Source organism: Macaca fascicularis, chromosome 2 (genome assembly GCF_037993035.2).
Source record: "Macaca fascicularis isolate 582-1 chromosome 2, T2T-MFA8v1.1".
NCBI classification, from domain to species: domain Eukaryota; kingdom Metazoa; phylum Chordata; class Mammalia; order Primates; family Cercopithecidae; genus Macaca; species Macaca fascicularis.
Genome location: NC_088376.1, coordinates 184,075,475 through 184,088,234, shown reverse-complemented (window position 1 = coordinate 184,088,234; position 12,760 = coordinate 184,075,475). Strand labels below are relative to the sequence as shown.

At 37.8% G+C, this 12,760-nt stretch overlaps 2 long non-coding RNA genes across 2 annotated transcripts in view; one reads left to right on the top strand and one right to left on the bottom strand.

Moving 5' to 3' along the window:
• The window catches only part of LOC135969422 (uncharacterized), a 183,373-nt gene that overhangs the window by 6,104 nt on the left and 164,509 nt on the right, over positions 1-12,760 (top strand). The window lies entirely within an intron of this gene.
• LOC102146878 (uncharacterized) overlaps positions 1-12,760 on the bottom strand; it is a 68,723-nt gene that overhangs the window by 48,297 nt on the left and 7,666 nt on the right. The window lies entirely within an intron of this gene.

The window sequence follows — 12,760 nt, the reverse complement described above, 5'->3', positions numbered from 1 at the left end:
GAACAGACTTTTACCTGCCAATTTGGGGTAAAAAACATATTGACTGAAATTTAAATATAGAATTTACTCAATCCAGAGAGATTTCAGCTTTTGAACTTTATAGAGCAACAAAAAGATAAAATGGAAAGGATTGAATCCGTTTAAACAGATAACAAGCGAAATCATGTTTACCAATAATTTTGATATTTACTTTCAATTCTTCTGACTAGGGAACTGGCAAAACTTATAGACAGGTGTGCTTGAAAGAACTGTGACTAATAGTTACTTCTTATTGCTTTCCTGGTTCTCTTCTCTTTTGTTGTACCATTTTGAATCATCCAATGAGTTTTGTGATCCTTGCTGTTGATGACCCACCAGTGTACCAAATGGGTTTTTGTTGTTTTGATTTGGTTTGCTTTTCTTTCTTTTTTTTTTTTTTTTTTTTTTTTTTTTGGCAATTTCAAGGAATTTTCGGTCTTTACAAAATTTTCTCAAACATGTTAAATAGAGTTCTTGTGTATGGTTATTTTTAAAGAACTAAGCATTGCTGTTCTTAATTTCATATAATTCAAGGCGGATAGGTCAGATCACTTCTTTTGCCTCCTCAATCATTCTCAATTCTTCTATATCTTGTTTTCTGCCAGACAGGCTGACTCACATGGACCACATCACAGGTTCCCACACCCTTTTCTTTCCTACTGAGTTTGGCCAGTTTGCCAGTGGGGAGCCCTGGCAGTAGATTGGAGGGAAGGGGAGTGAGGCCCTGGCACCCCTGCTGCAAGGTCTCTTCCTGCTGGCTGTGTCTCTCCAAAAGAATATTGATTCCCGTAAGACAGCACGCATGACTGTGGATTCCCGTACCATGTCTGCCCCTCTTAATAGCTTAGCTATTAGGCCATTACTAATCCTTAGATGTATGGTTCCCATAATCCACATATTTGCAAATAGTCTCCTTGTAAATAAACCCTCATGAAATTATTCTATTTTGAACTACACCATCTGTTTTCTCTTGGGATGGTAATTCAGTGGATGTCTCTGTTTGGATCTACTCTCCATGTTCCTACTTTGTCTTTTATTGTTGCTGTTGTTGTTGGCACTTTATGGGTATATGATGTCTGCTATGCATGCCTTTTCTGTGTATTTTTTCTATTTAGCATTATGTGTCTTTGTGTTCTCCGCCTTTATGTTCTCTGCCAAATGAGCGCTGTAATTTTCACATTTGTCATGTGTTTCTTTTTTCCTTTTATTTTAAAATAATAAAAAACCTACAAAGAATTAGCAAAGCTAGAGTTGAGAGCTTTTTGATTCTGAACTATTTGAGCTAAGCTGTTAATAGGAAGCCCCACAACTTCAAATACCTTAGTATTTTATACAAATAAGTAGTTTTCTGTATAACCACAGTAACATTATCAAATCAGGAAATTAAGAAGGATTCATTATTATGACCTAAATCACAAATATCATTCAACATTTTGCCAATTATCCCAATAATTTCCTTAAAAAGAATTTAGTCCAAGATCACGTGTTACAGTCAGCTGTTGTGTTTCTATTGTCTTCTTTATCAGGAACAGTCCTCAGTCTCTTTTTACTTTCACGACCTGGACTTTTTATCACATTAGTCACCAAATCTGATTTATCTAATGTTTCCTTATTATTAGATTCAAGTTGTGCTTCTCCTAGGGCTGGAATACCACAGTAATGATTTTGTGTTCTTCTTATTGCATCCAATTAGATGGCACATGCTTTCAATTTGTCCCATTACTGATGATGTTAACTTTAATAATTTGTTTAGGTGGTGTCTGCCAGATTTCTCCACTGTACAGTCACTCTTTTCTTCCTTATATTTAATAAGCATTTTGTGAATAGTTAAGCCTGTGCAATATTTCATTTCTCATCAAACTTACGTTTGATAATTTTAGTATCTGTTGACACTTTTGGCTGAATTAATTATTACTATGATGGTTGCCAGCTAGTTATCTTATAATGTAACCATTTCTTCTGCATTTATTAGTTGGCATTCTACTGCAATAATTTATTCTTTCCAATTTATTTTTTCACTTATTTATTCATATCAGTGTGGAGGTATAAATTCCTGTTTTATTCAGTAGGTTATTATTCATTCTGATGCTTGGATTGTCCCAGATTCACCAGTGGGAGCCATTCCAAACTGGCTTTCATAATTGTTTGACCATTTCTTTTATTTATTTATTTATTTATTTATTTTTTAGACGGAGTCTCGCTCTGTCGCCCAGGCTGGAGTGCAGTGGCCGGATCTCAGCTCACTGCAAGCTCCGCCTCCCGGGTTTACGCCATTCTCCTGCCTCAAGCCTCCCGAGTAGCTGGGACTACAGGCGCCCGCCACCTCGCCCGGCTAGTTTTTTGTATTTTTTAGTAGAGACGGGGTTTCACCGGGTTAGCCAGGATGGTCTCGATCTCCTGACCTCGTGATCCGCCCGTCTCGGCCTCCCAAAGTGCTGGGATTACAGGCTTGAGCCACCGCGCCCGGCCACCATTTCTTTTATATATTAGATAAAACATTCAGACTCATCTTTCATTTTTCCTGCTGTCACCCTGAAGTTAGCCATTTCTCTGAGGAGCAGTGGTTCCTTTTAGTAAAGAATTGTTTTTAGAAATCAAGATCTGGCACCGGTATGCTCACTGGTTTTGAAGTGTTATTGTATCCAGAGTCTGTCAATGGATAGAGCTAGGTAATATATATAGGCATGTGTTTTAGATACAGGCATATATTCACCAGTACATTAACTATCTATTGGAAGATAAAGAACTACCTCAAAACTTAGTGGTGCTTAAAACAATGGACATTAATTACTTCATAGTTTTATCCAGAATTTAGGGGGCATGGTTCTGGCTCCATGACTATCATAAAGTTTCAGTCAAGATGTGGCCTAAGGCTTCACTGAGGCTGGGGGATCCACTTTCAAGGTGGCTCACTCACATGTCCGAAGAGTTAGGGCTGGTTATTGGTTAGAGGCCTCATTTCCTCATGTCATTACCTCTCCATAGAGCTGCTTGAGTGTCTCATAACATGGTGTCTGGTTTCTCCCAGAGGGATAGCCAGGAAGAAGCCAGATGTCTTTTATGACCTGGTCTCGAAGTCTCACTTTGTCATTTTCACAGTATACTATTGCTTACACAGGTCAACCCTGTTTAGTATGGGAGGTGTCTACACAGATGTATGAATACGTTGAGGCAAGAAAAATTGGGGACCATTTTAGAGACAGGCTACCACAACATCTATATTTATTTCTTTATCTCTATTTTGATATCATTCTATCTATGCACTTATCTATCAATTGATAAAAACTATGAGTTCATATCAATACCTTGAAATCCAATCCAACACCACAGGTTCATTGCAGGTTTTTCTTTTTTCATGACAATGACAAAGCTGGTTCCCATTATGCTCATATACAGGTTGAATATCTCTTATTCAAAATGCCTGGGACCAGAAGTGTTTCAGATTTCAGATTTTTTGGGATTGTGAAATATTTGCATTATACTTACTAGGTGAGCACCTGAAGTCTGAAAATTCAAAATCTGAACTCCTCTAATGAGCATTTCTTTTGAGCATCATGTTGGCACTGAAAGCTTTAGAATTCTGGAGCATTTTAGATTTCTTACTTTTGGATTTGGGGTGCTCAACCTGTATGTATGTATGTATGTATGTATGTATGTATTTATTTATTTATTTATTTATTTATTTTGAGATGGAGTCTCGCTCTGCCAACCAGGCTGGAGTGCAGTGGCGCAATCTCAGTTCACTGCAAGCTCCGCCTCCTGGGTTCACATCATTCTCCTGCCTCAGCCTCCCAAGTAGCTGGGACTACAGGTGCCTGCCACCACGCCTGGTTGATTTTTTGTATTTTTGGTAGAGACAGGGTTTCACCATGTTAGCCAGGATGGTCTCAATCTCCTGACCTTGTGATCCACCTGTCTCAGCCTCTCAAAGTGCTGGGATTACAGGTATTAGCCACCTCACCCGGCCTTAACCTGTATTCTTAATCAGTCTCCTGGTCCTATGCTCAGCTACTGCTATGCCTTCACTGGGGCTCTTACTCAGTAGTAGGCCACTGTAGTCTATCTTCCCTCGTACCCCATATGGACTAGTAGCTCACTAAGACCCCACGTAATGGTTTTTGAATTGAGTTATTCAGGAAGGAAGGCAAGTAGGTATGACTGTTTTTTGTTTTGAATTATGGCAATGGGAAGATTTTATAATACTTAGATTTGGACTAGAGAAACCCCTGCCTTTAGTCTAAACTGAAAAATGCTCCTCACATTTATCCAGAGGTCTGAGAACTCTGTCACATTTCCTGTGTAGATGGGTCAGGCACTTACTCCCTTTGTGAACAGTTGCTTATTTAACCTGTCAAGGATATTTTATGTAGGCTACACCTACATCTTCTTACTGTCATTTCCTCCTTTCCCTTCCCTTCATTTTCCTCTATTTCTTTCTCCTTCACTTCCTACAGCATTCATACACTCCCACTTTTTTAGTTGCCTTTGCATAAAACATTACTGAGATTTATTAGCACACTCAAAGACATTGCTTGTTTTCATAGTAGCATCCAAGTTATTAATTGTATGGTGATAAAGTCAAATCTCGGCCAGGCATGGTGGCTTACGCCTGTAATCCCAGCACTTTGGGAGGCTGAGGCAGGCGGATCATGAGGTCAGGAGTTCTAGACCAGCCTGGCCAATATGGTGAAACCCTGTCTCTACTAAAAATACAAAAATTAGCCGGGCGTGGTGGTGGGCCTCTGTAGTCCCAGCTATGGGGGAGGCTGAGGCAGAAGAATAGTTTGAACCTGGGAGGCAGAGGTTGCAGTGAGCTGAGATCACACCACTGCCCTCCAGCCTGGGTGACAGAGTGAGACTCCATCTCAAAAAAAAAAAAAAAAAAAAAAAAAAAAAAAAAAATCAAATCTCCATTGATGCTTCATTTTAAAAAAGAATACATTAGAATGACGTTTCTTATTTTAGCCCTCTATTGCAAATAAAAGTGCTTTGAGAACATGGCAATAGAATTTTTGAAAATGTCACCATTATTTTTAAGGCACTGTTGAAGAACTTACCAGTGATCTAAGGACTTCAATTTCAGAATAAGAAATTTGAAGAAGTGAGGCAAGATTTCCAAAACACTAAAAATGATTATCCTAACAATACACCTTCTCTAAATTGTATGCCGATGAATCATACAAACTATTATTCCTACTTTGATCCTTTCATCTCCCCAGAAAGTTAGGGTGATTTACTAGATGAGACATTTCCTAATGGTTATGAGACAGAGTTTCTTGACATATCAGAGGAGCATAATCATTGATAAGCATGATGTTTAGTCATAATGTCCTCTAACATAAAGAAAGATAATGGGCCTTTTTTTGCAAGATGTGAACTTGGAGGTTGGGCTTGGTTGAATCACCCACATAATTGAATGAGGTTTGGGGACTTTGTATATGAGGTTTTTTTCCCTCTATTCATAGAAATATCAGTTTGTTATACCCTGTCTGTGGAACGATGTATGGCAGGGGTTACAACACACACATGTCAGAGTCAGGGGACTGGCACTGGCACCTCTGAGCTAAAAAATTCTTACATCTCACTTGAGAATAAGACGTAGAGGGAGTCAGCAGAAGGACAGCCCAACGAGTGTGCACATGGGGGAATTCATGCTCAGTAGGTAGTCGGGGAAATATGGGCAAATTAATATTTAGTACACTTCATGGTCCCTGAGGTAACGTTACACAGAGCTAATATGTAATGTCAGTTTTGTGCTGTGAAGAATTCACCATGGCTTATACAATGGCCTACATTTTTTTGAGTAAGGCAAATGCCAAATTTTATCTAAAGTAATTCTTTAGAAAAATCATTTCAGCAAATTAGGAAAAGGATGAAGTAAGCAACCACAAAAGATAAACACTTTAAAATGTGATGAGTGGCACTTTATACGAGCACAGAAAAATTCCTAGATAACATAGCATGACAAAATTAACCACAGAATAGAATATCGGGAGTTTCCAGACACCACTTTTATCTTGGGCTTCTGATTAAGTATATGTACTAAGATTTTAAGAAATTAAACTAAAACTGGTTTTTGATCATTGTTCTTTCTGACTTTAAGAAGATAAAAAGCAGCGGTTCTCCAATATGAATTTTGACATTAAATTTTCTTCATCTAGTTACCCTAATTTTAGTTTTTCGGGATGCATTATTAAATGTGTTTTGAAATGCAATGTAAAGAAAATACAAAAGGACCGAATGAGCTATGATCTCACTCTGGGGGAGGGAAGGATTGGAAGGGAATATAAATCCCAGAGGTTCTTTCCCAGGAGTCATCATGGAAAAATTACACACACACACACACACACACACACACACACACACACACACACACACACAGAGGCTGGTTTCACTGCACTTTCAGCAAGTCCGTCATTCTCTGTTTCCTTGAGTATGTGTTATTTCACTTTTCTTTATGAGAGAACTAAAAGGAACAAAGTTAATGGAATTTCCAATAAGATCTGCAAATGGTTAACAAAACAAAAATTTAAAAAATACACATTAAATTTGTTCTGTTTATGAAAAGAATCTTTTCTTAACAGGAAAGAAAACTATAATGCATAGTTTAGCAGAAGGAAAATTCCATAGAAACAAAATTATTAGCGTTTTGTAACCTTGGAATGAGAGTTTGTCATAACTTTTCAAAGTATGAAGCTGAAGTTTTCTATTTCCCAGTTAAATTTTTTTTTTGTGTGACACAAAAATATTATTGGGCACTATAGCAAAGATTTATTGTCTTGTTTCTCTAGACTTGGTTACTCTGTCTTCTCATAACAGCACCTTCATTTTCCTTAAGATATAATCTTTCACAGTTTATGTAGTATTGCTGGGGCGAACTCTCCTTCCTCCTTGGCTGTGTGAGCCTGACCAATCAACACATCCTATCCACTGGTCACAGTGATTGGTTCAGGGATTATCATGTGACCTAATTTAGGCCAATGAGAATTCGTTCTGAAACTTAGTTCTACATGAAGGTAATAAGTATCTTTCTCACTGCGATTTTTAGCTGTAGGATGATGAAGGAGGCCTGCAGGTACTGGGAACCACCACACGGGCAGAACCAGGCTGAAAATAGAGACAGAAAAGAAGGAAGTACTGTTGAGGCGAAGAAAAAGACTGAGTGCTAAGGGCCATATTTAATTTCTTTCACAGAACAGTTTTTTTTTTTTTTTTTAAGGATGAGATTGATTTTTTTACAAAATAATTAACAGAGAGCAAATATGGGCTACATGTAATGTCAATATTGACTATAAAGCAGTAAGTAGTCAATTAATACTGAAGTTTTAAACTTTTTTGCCTTAACCTATGTGAATTTTTACAATTTAATTAACTAAAACATTTTAATACTTATTATGGACTAGTCACCATTTTAAACACTTTAGGAAAAGTAGCTCACTTAATCCTCAAAATAATCCCTTGGTATAGAAATTACTGACATCTTTATTTTACCATGGAGAAAGATGAGGCACAGAGAGGTTATGTAACTTGCCCAAGATCTGGTCAAGAACTGGTTAATTGATAAGAACAGAAATGTATTTCTCAGTTTTAGAAGCTGGGAAGTCCAAGATCAAGGTGCTGGCATTTGATGAGAGCCTTCTTGCTGTGTCTTCACATGAAGAAAGGCAGAAGGCTAATAGAAGGATGAACTCCCCAAGTCAGACCGTTTTATAAGGGAACCTAATCCCATTCACAAGGAAGGAGCCCTCGTGGCCTAATCTTAAAGCACCTGTTTAAGGTTTAGGCTCCACCTTCTAATATTGTCACTTTGGCAACACCTGAATTTTGGAGGAAACACACTTAAACCATAGCATCTACCTCTGGAGGTTATTCTGAGGATTTCAAATGGCAGTACTTAAACGGCATGTAGCAAAGTATACTAATTTAACTATTACTACGGATAAATCTCATCCTTTTTTGTTATATCTTATGCGTGATATTTTTCTTTTTTCGATTTATATTCCCCTTCTCAATACATATGACTATTGTGCTGTCATTAAACTAGTGCTTTTTTTTTCTCAAAAGTCCATTTTTTTAAGTTCAGCCTTAATAATCTCTTATCCTAATTTGTTCTACCGTTTGTAACAGGTCTTTTCTTTTGGAAAAATAAATAAAAGGGTGTGGGATACAGAAAAAAATCAAGTCCCTGACCCACCTTTTTGCATCTGTCCTTAGAGAACTAACCTTTAGGCACCCAGTCATTTCCTGTTCCCACAGAAGTTGAGAGATATTGGTGTCATGTTTGTTCAGCCCTTTAAACCGTTTTCTTTGGAGAGGGACTGGACTACCAACTATTTGTTAGTGAGTTGCCTCTGATCTCATAATTACAAACAGGAAGCCAGTGTACATGTTAGCTCAGTTTTCAAAGGCAAAGGGAAAGAATCAATCACATTAAATATAATTTTAAAATTCTGCTAAAAACAAGCAATGAGGAAAGGATTTTCTATTTAATAAATGGTTCTGGGAGAACTGGCTAGCCATTTGCAGAAAATTGAAACTGGACCCCTTCCTTACACCTTATACAAATATTAATTCAAGATGGATTAAAGACTTACATGTAAAACCCAAAACTATAAAAACCCTAGAAGAAAGTCTAGGCAATACCATTAAGGACATAGGCACGGGCAAAGATATCATGATGACATTGCCAAAAGCAATTGCAACCAAAGCAAAAATTGACAAATGGGTTCTAAATAAACTAAAGAACTTCTCTGCACAGCAGAAGAAACTATCATCAGAGGGAACAGGCAACCTACAGAGTGGGAGAAGATTTTTGCATTCTGTCCATCTGACAAAGGTCTAATATCCAGAATCTATAAGGAACTTAAACAAATTTACAAGAAAAAAACCCAACCCCATTAAAAAGTGGGCAAAGGACATGAAACAGGCACTTCTCAAAAGAAGACATTCATGTTCCTGACAAACATATGAAAAAAAGTTCAACATCACTATCATTAGAGAAATGCAAATTAAAACCACAATGAGATACCATCTCACACCAGTCAGAATGGTGATTATTAAAAAGTCAAGAAACTACAGATGCTGGTGAGGCTGTGGAGAAATAGAAACACTTTTACATGGTTGGTGGGAGTGTAAATTAGTTCAATCATTGTGGAAGATGGTGTGGTGATTCCTCAAAGATCTAGAACCAGAAATACCATTTGACCCAGCAATCCAATTGCTGGGTATATACCTAAAGGAATATAAATCATTCGATTACAAAGATACATGCACACTTACGTTCACTGCAGGACTATTCACAATAGCAAAGATGTGGAATCAACTGAAATGCCCATCAATGATAGACTGGATAAAGAAAATGTGGTACATATACACCACGGAATACTATGCAGCCATAAAAGGGAATGAGATCATGTTCTTTGCAGGGACATGGATGGAGCTGGAATCCATTATCCTTAGCAAACTAATGCAGGAGCAGAAAACCAAACACCATTTAATCTCACTTATAAGTGGGAGCTGAACAATGAGAACACGTGGACACAGGGAAGGGAACAACACACACTGGGGCCTGTTGGGAGGGTGGAATCAGGGGAAGGAGTGCATTAGGAAAAATAGCTAATGCATGTTGGGCTTAATACCTAAGTGATGGGTTCATAGGTGCAGCAAACCACCATGGCACATATTTATCTATGTAGCAAACCTGCACATCCTGCACATGTACTCCAGAACTTAAAAAAAAATTCTGCTGCTCTGAATGACCAATATGAGGTATTTAAAAATATATAATAATACAACACTGTTGAAAAATCTGTGCAGAGGCAAAGCATTATACATTGTGGTTGTTTAGTTCCTGTGCGTTGTGGGTCATAGGCAGCCACAACTAAGTGTTTCAGAATATTTCCCTAAACTCAGTCCAGGGATGGACACTTCACACTCACAGACAAAAAACAAAATGGGCTTTTTCCCTTCCCCACCTCTGAGAAAAAGGTCTGATCTACTCCAGAAGGAAGGCTTATAGGAATTATAAGTAGACAACTGATTACTGAACTATACCCACTGTTTTAGTCAGCCTGGGCTGCCATAACAAAATACCATAGACTAGTGTCTTAAACAAGAACACTTTCTCATAGTTCTGGAGGCTGGATGTCTGAGATCAGGGTACCCAAGTGATTGGGTTCTGGTGAGGACCACTTCCTAGCATGCAGATGGTTGCCTTCTTTCTGTGTCCTCACATGGCAGAGATAGAATGAGCTGTGGTCCCTCTCTCTTCCTATAAGGACAATAATCTCATCATGTGGGCCTCACCTTCAAGACCTCATCTAAACCTAATTACCTTCCAAAGGCCTCACCTCCTAATATTATCACACTGGGGGATAGGGGTTCAACATGAGTTTTGGTGGGGGGACACAGATATTCAGTTCATAGGACTCACCTTTCTCCTCTTATGATTTTCTCAGAGCAGGAGTGAACATTTATTTAAAAGCTTTAGAGCAGGAATGAAAGGAAGTAAAGGAAGAGGGCCAAGCGGGTGAATTGAGAGTCAAGTGCATGGTTTGACTTGGGGTTTTATATGATGGCATGCTTCCGGGGTCTTACATCCCTTCTCCCTGATTCTTCCTGTGACTTTCTATAGAAATCAGCTATGGAGATCAATTTGAATATAATTACCGTATTCTACCATAATTGCGTATGAACTTAAAAGTTTACTTCATGTGAACTTTAAATCAAAGTCATTATTAAAAGTACTCAGTTCTAACATTTAGTGACCTAATTAGATCTTGGAGTTGGACTGAAGAAAATCGACCTAATATCTTTTTGTCCTTAAACATTAAATTTAGTATCTTGTATTTTCTCATGTAGTGAAGAAATATTAAAAGAAAATACTTTCACTTGAGTGTTTCATCTCATTGCTAACGAGAAATATTATGAAATAAACATCACTCTTTCCTCTGAGGAATTCTCTAGCCATTACTGGAGGCAGGATGTGGTGTTAGATGGACAAACATGACCTCATGATCCCTCTGCTAATGTGAATCTTTGTGAAAAATTAAGCATATTGTTTAAACAATCGGTTTAAGGTTTAAGTGCATTGAGGTAGATAAAATGGGATCACCACCCTGCCTCAACTTGGCACCAAGTTGTCTTTGAAACCATGACTCATCCTTCCTCTTAGAAAGTGAAAATGCTCTTAAACAACTCATTGCTTAGTGGCTCAGAAATAATTTTGAAAAACTGATAACAATGCCATCAATTATTTTGTGAAGACAACAAACTCCTTTGATTTTTCCAAATTTGAGGGGTCTTTTCTAAGTCTTTGTGGTTTTTTTCAGACCATATAGCTGGCAGAGGGTTGGTTTTTTTTTTGGTTGGGGTGTTGTCTTGGATGTGAGGTTTTAATTGTCATGGACAAGACTCTTGGGTCTCCAGATGCCTTAAAATGGAATCATTAGTGAATTAAAATAATGTAGCTCTCCAGAGTGTGATTTGCTTCAGCTTGTTAGGTTGTTCAACTCTTTTAGAAATAAGATGAAGCATGTATCTTTATAGCAGCATGATTTATAATCCTTTGGGTATATACCCAGTAATGGGATGGCTGGGTCATATGGTACATCTAGTTCTAGATCCTTGAGGAATCGCCATACTGTTTTCCATAATGGTTGAACTAGTTTACAATCCCACCAACAGTGTAAAAGTGTTCCTATTTCTCCACATCCTCTCCAGCACCTGTTGTTTCCTGACTTTTTAATGATCACCATTCTAACTGGTGTGAGATGGTATCTCATTGTGGTTTTGATTTGCATTTCTCTGGTGGCCAGTGATGATGAGCATTTTATGCACACGTATGTTTATTGTGGCACTATTCACAATAGCAAAGACTTGGAATCAACCCAAATGTCCATCAGTGACAGACTGGATTAAGAAAATGTGGCACATATACACCATGGAATACTATGCAGCCATAAAAAAGGATGAGTTTGTGTCCTTTGTAGGGACATGGATGCAGCTGGAAGCCATCATTCTTAGCAAACTATCACAAGAACAGAAAACCAAACACCGCATGTTCTCACTCATAGGTGGGAACTGAACAATGAGATCACTTGGACTCGGGAAGGGGAACATCACACACCAGGGCCTATCATGGGGAGGGGGGATGGGGGAGGGATTGCATTGGGAGTTATACCTGATGTAAATGATGAGTTGATGGGTGCTGACGAGTTGATGGGTGCAGCACAGCAACATGGCACAAGTATACATATGTAACAAACCTGCACGTTATGCACATGTACCCTAGAACTTAAAGTATAATAATAATAAAAAATAAATTAAAAAAAAGGAGGTTAAAAACAAAAAGAAATAAGATGAAGCAGGAGCTTAAGATGAAAACTTTCAATCTGCAGTAATGTGTTTACAGACCTATTGTTTCAATAGAAGGAAAACCGAGGTCAGAGACAGTTATTTAACTTACTCAAACAAAAATTAAATATACACACACATAGACACACAAACACATACAAATATACACATCCTATTTTGTTAAGGACAATGAGGAGTTTCAAAGTGACAATTATTTTGTGTGGGTCAATAAATTTATTTATTTTACCTATCTCATCTCTCTTTTTTTGGCAATTGACAGATTATGTCATGGAACCGTGATATAATTTGGATAGTAACAGATTTTATAGATTAATGAAGTAAGTCTGTGGTAAGATGTGAATTACTTTTTATAAAAACAAGTGATCCA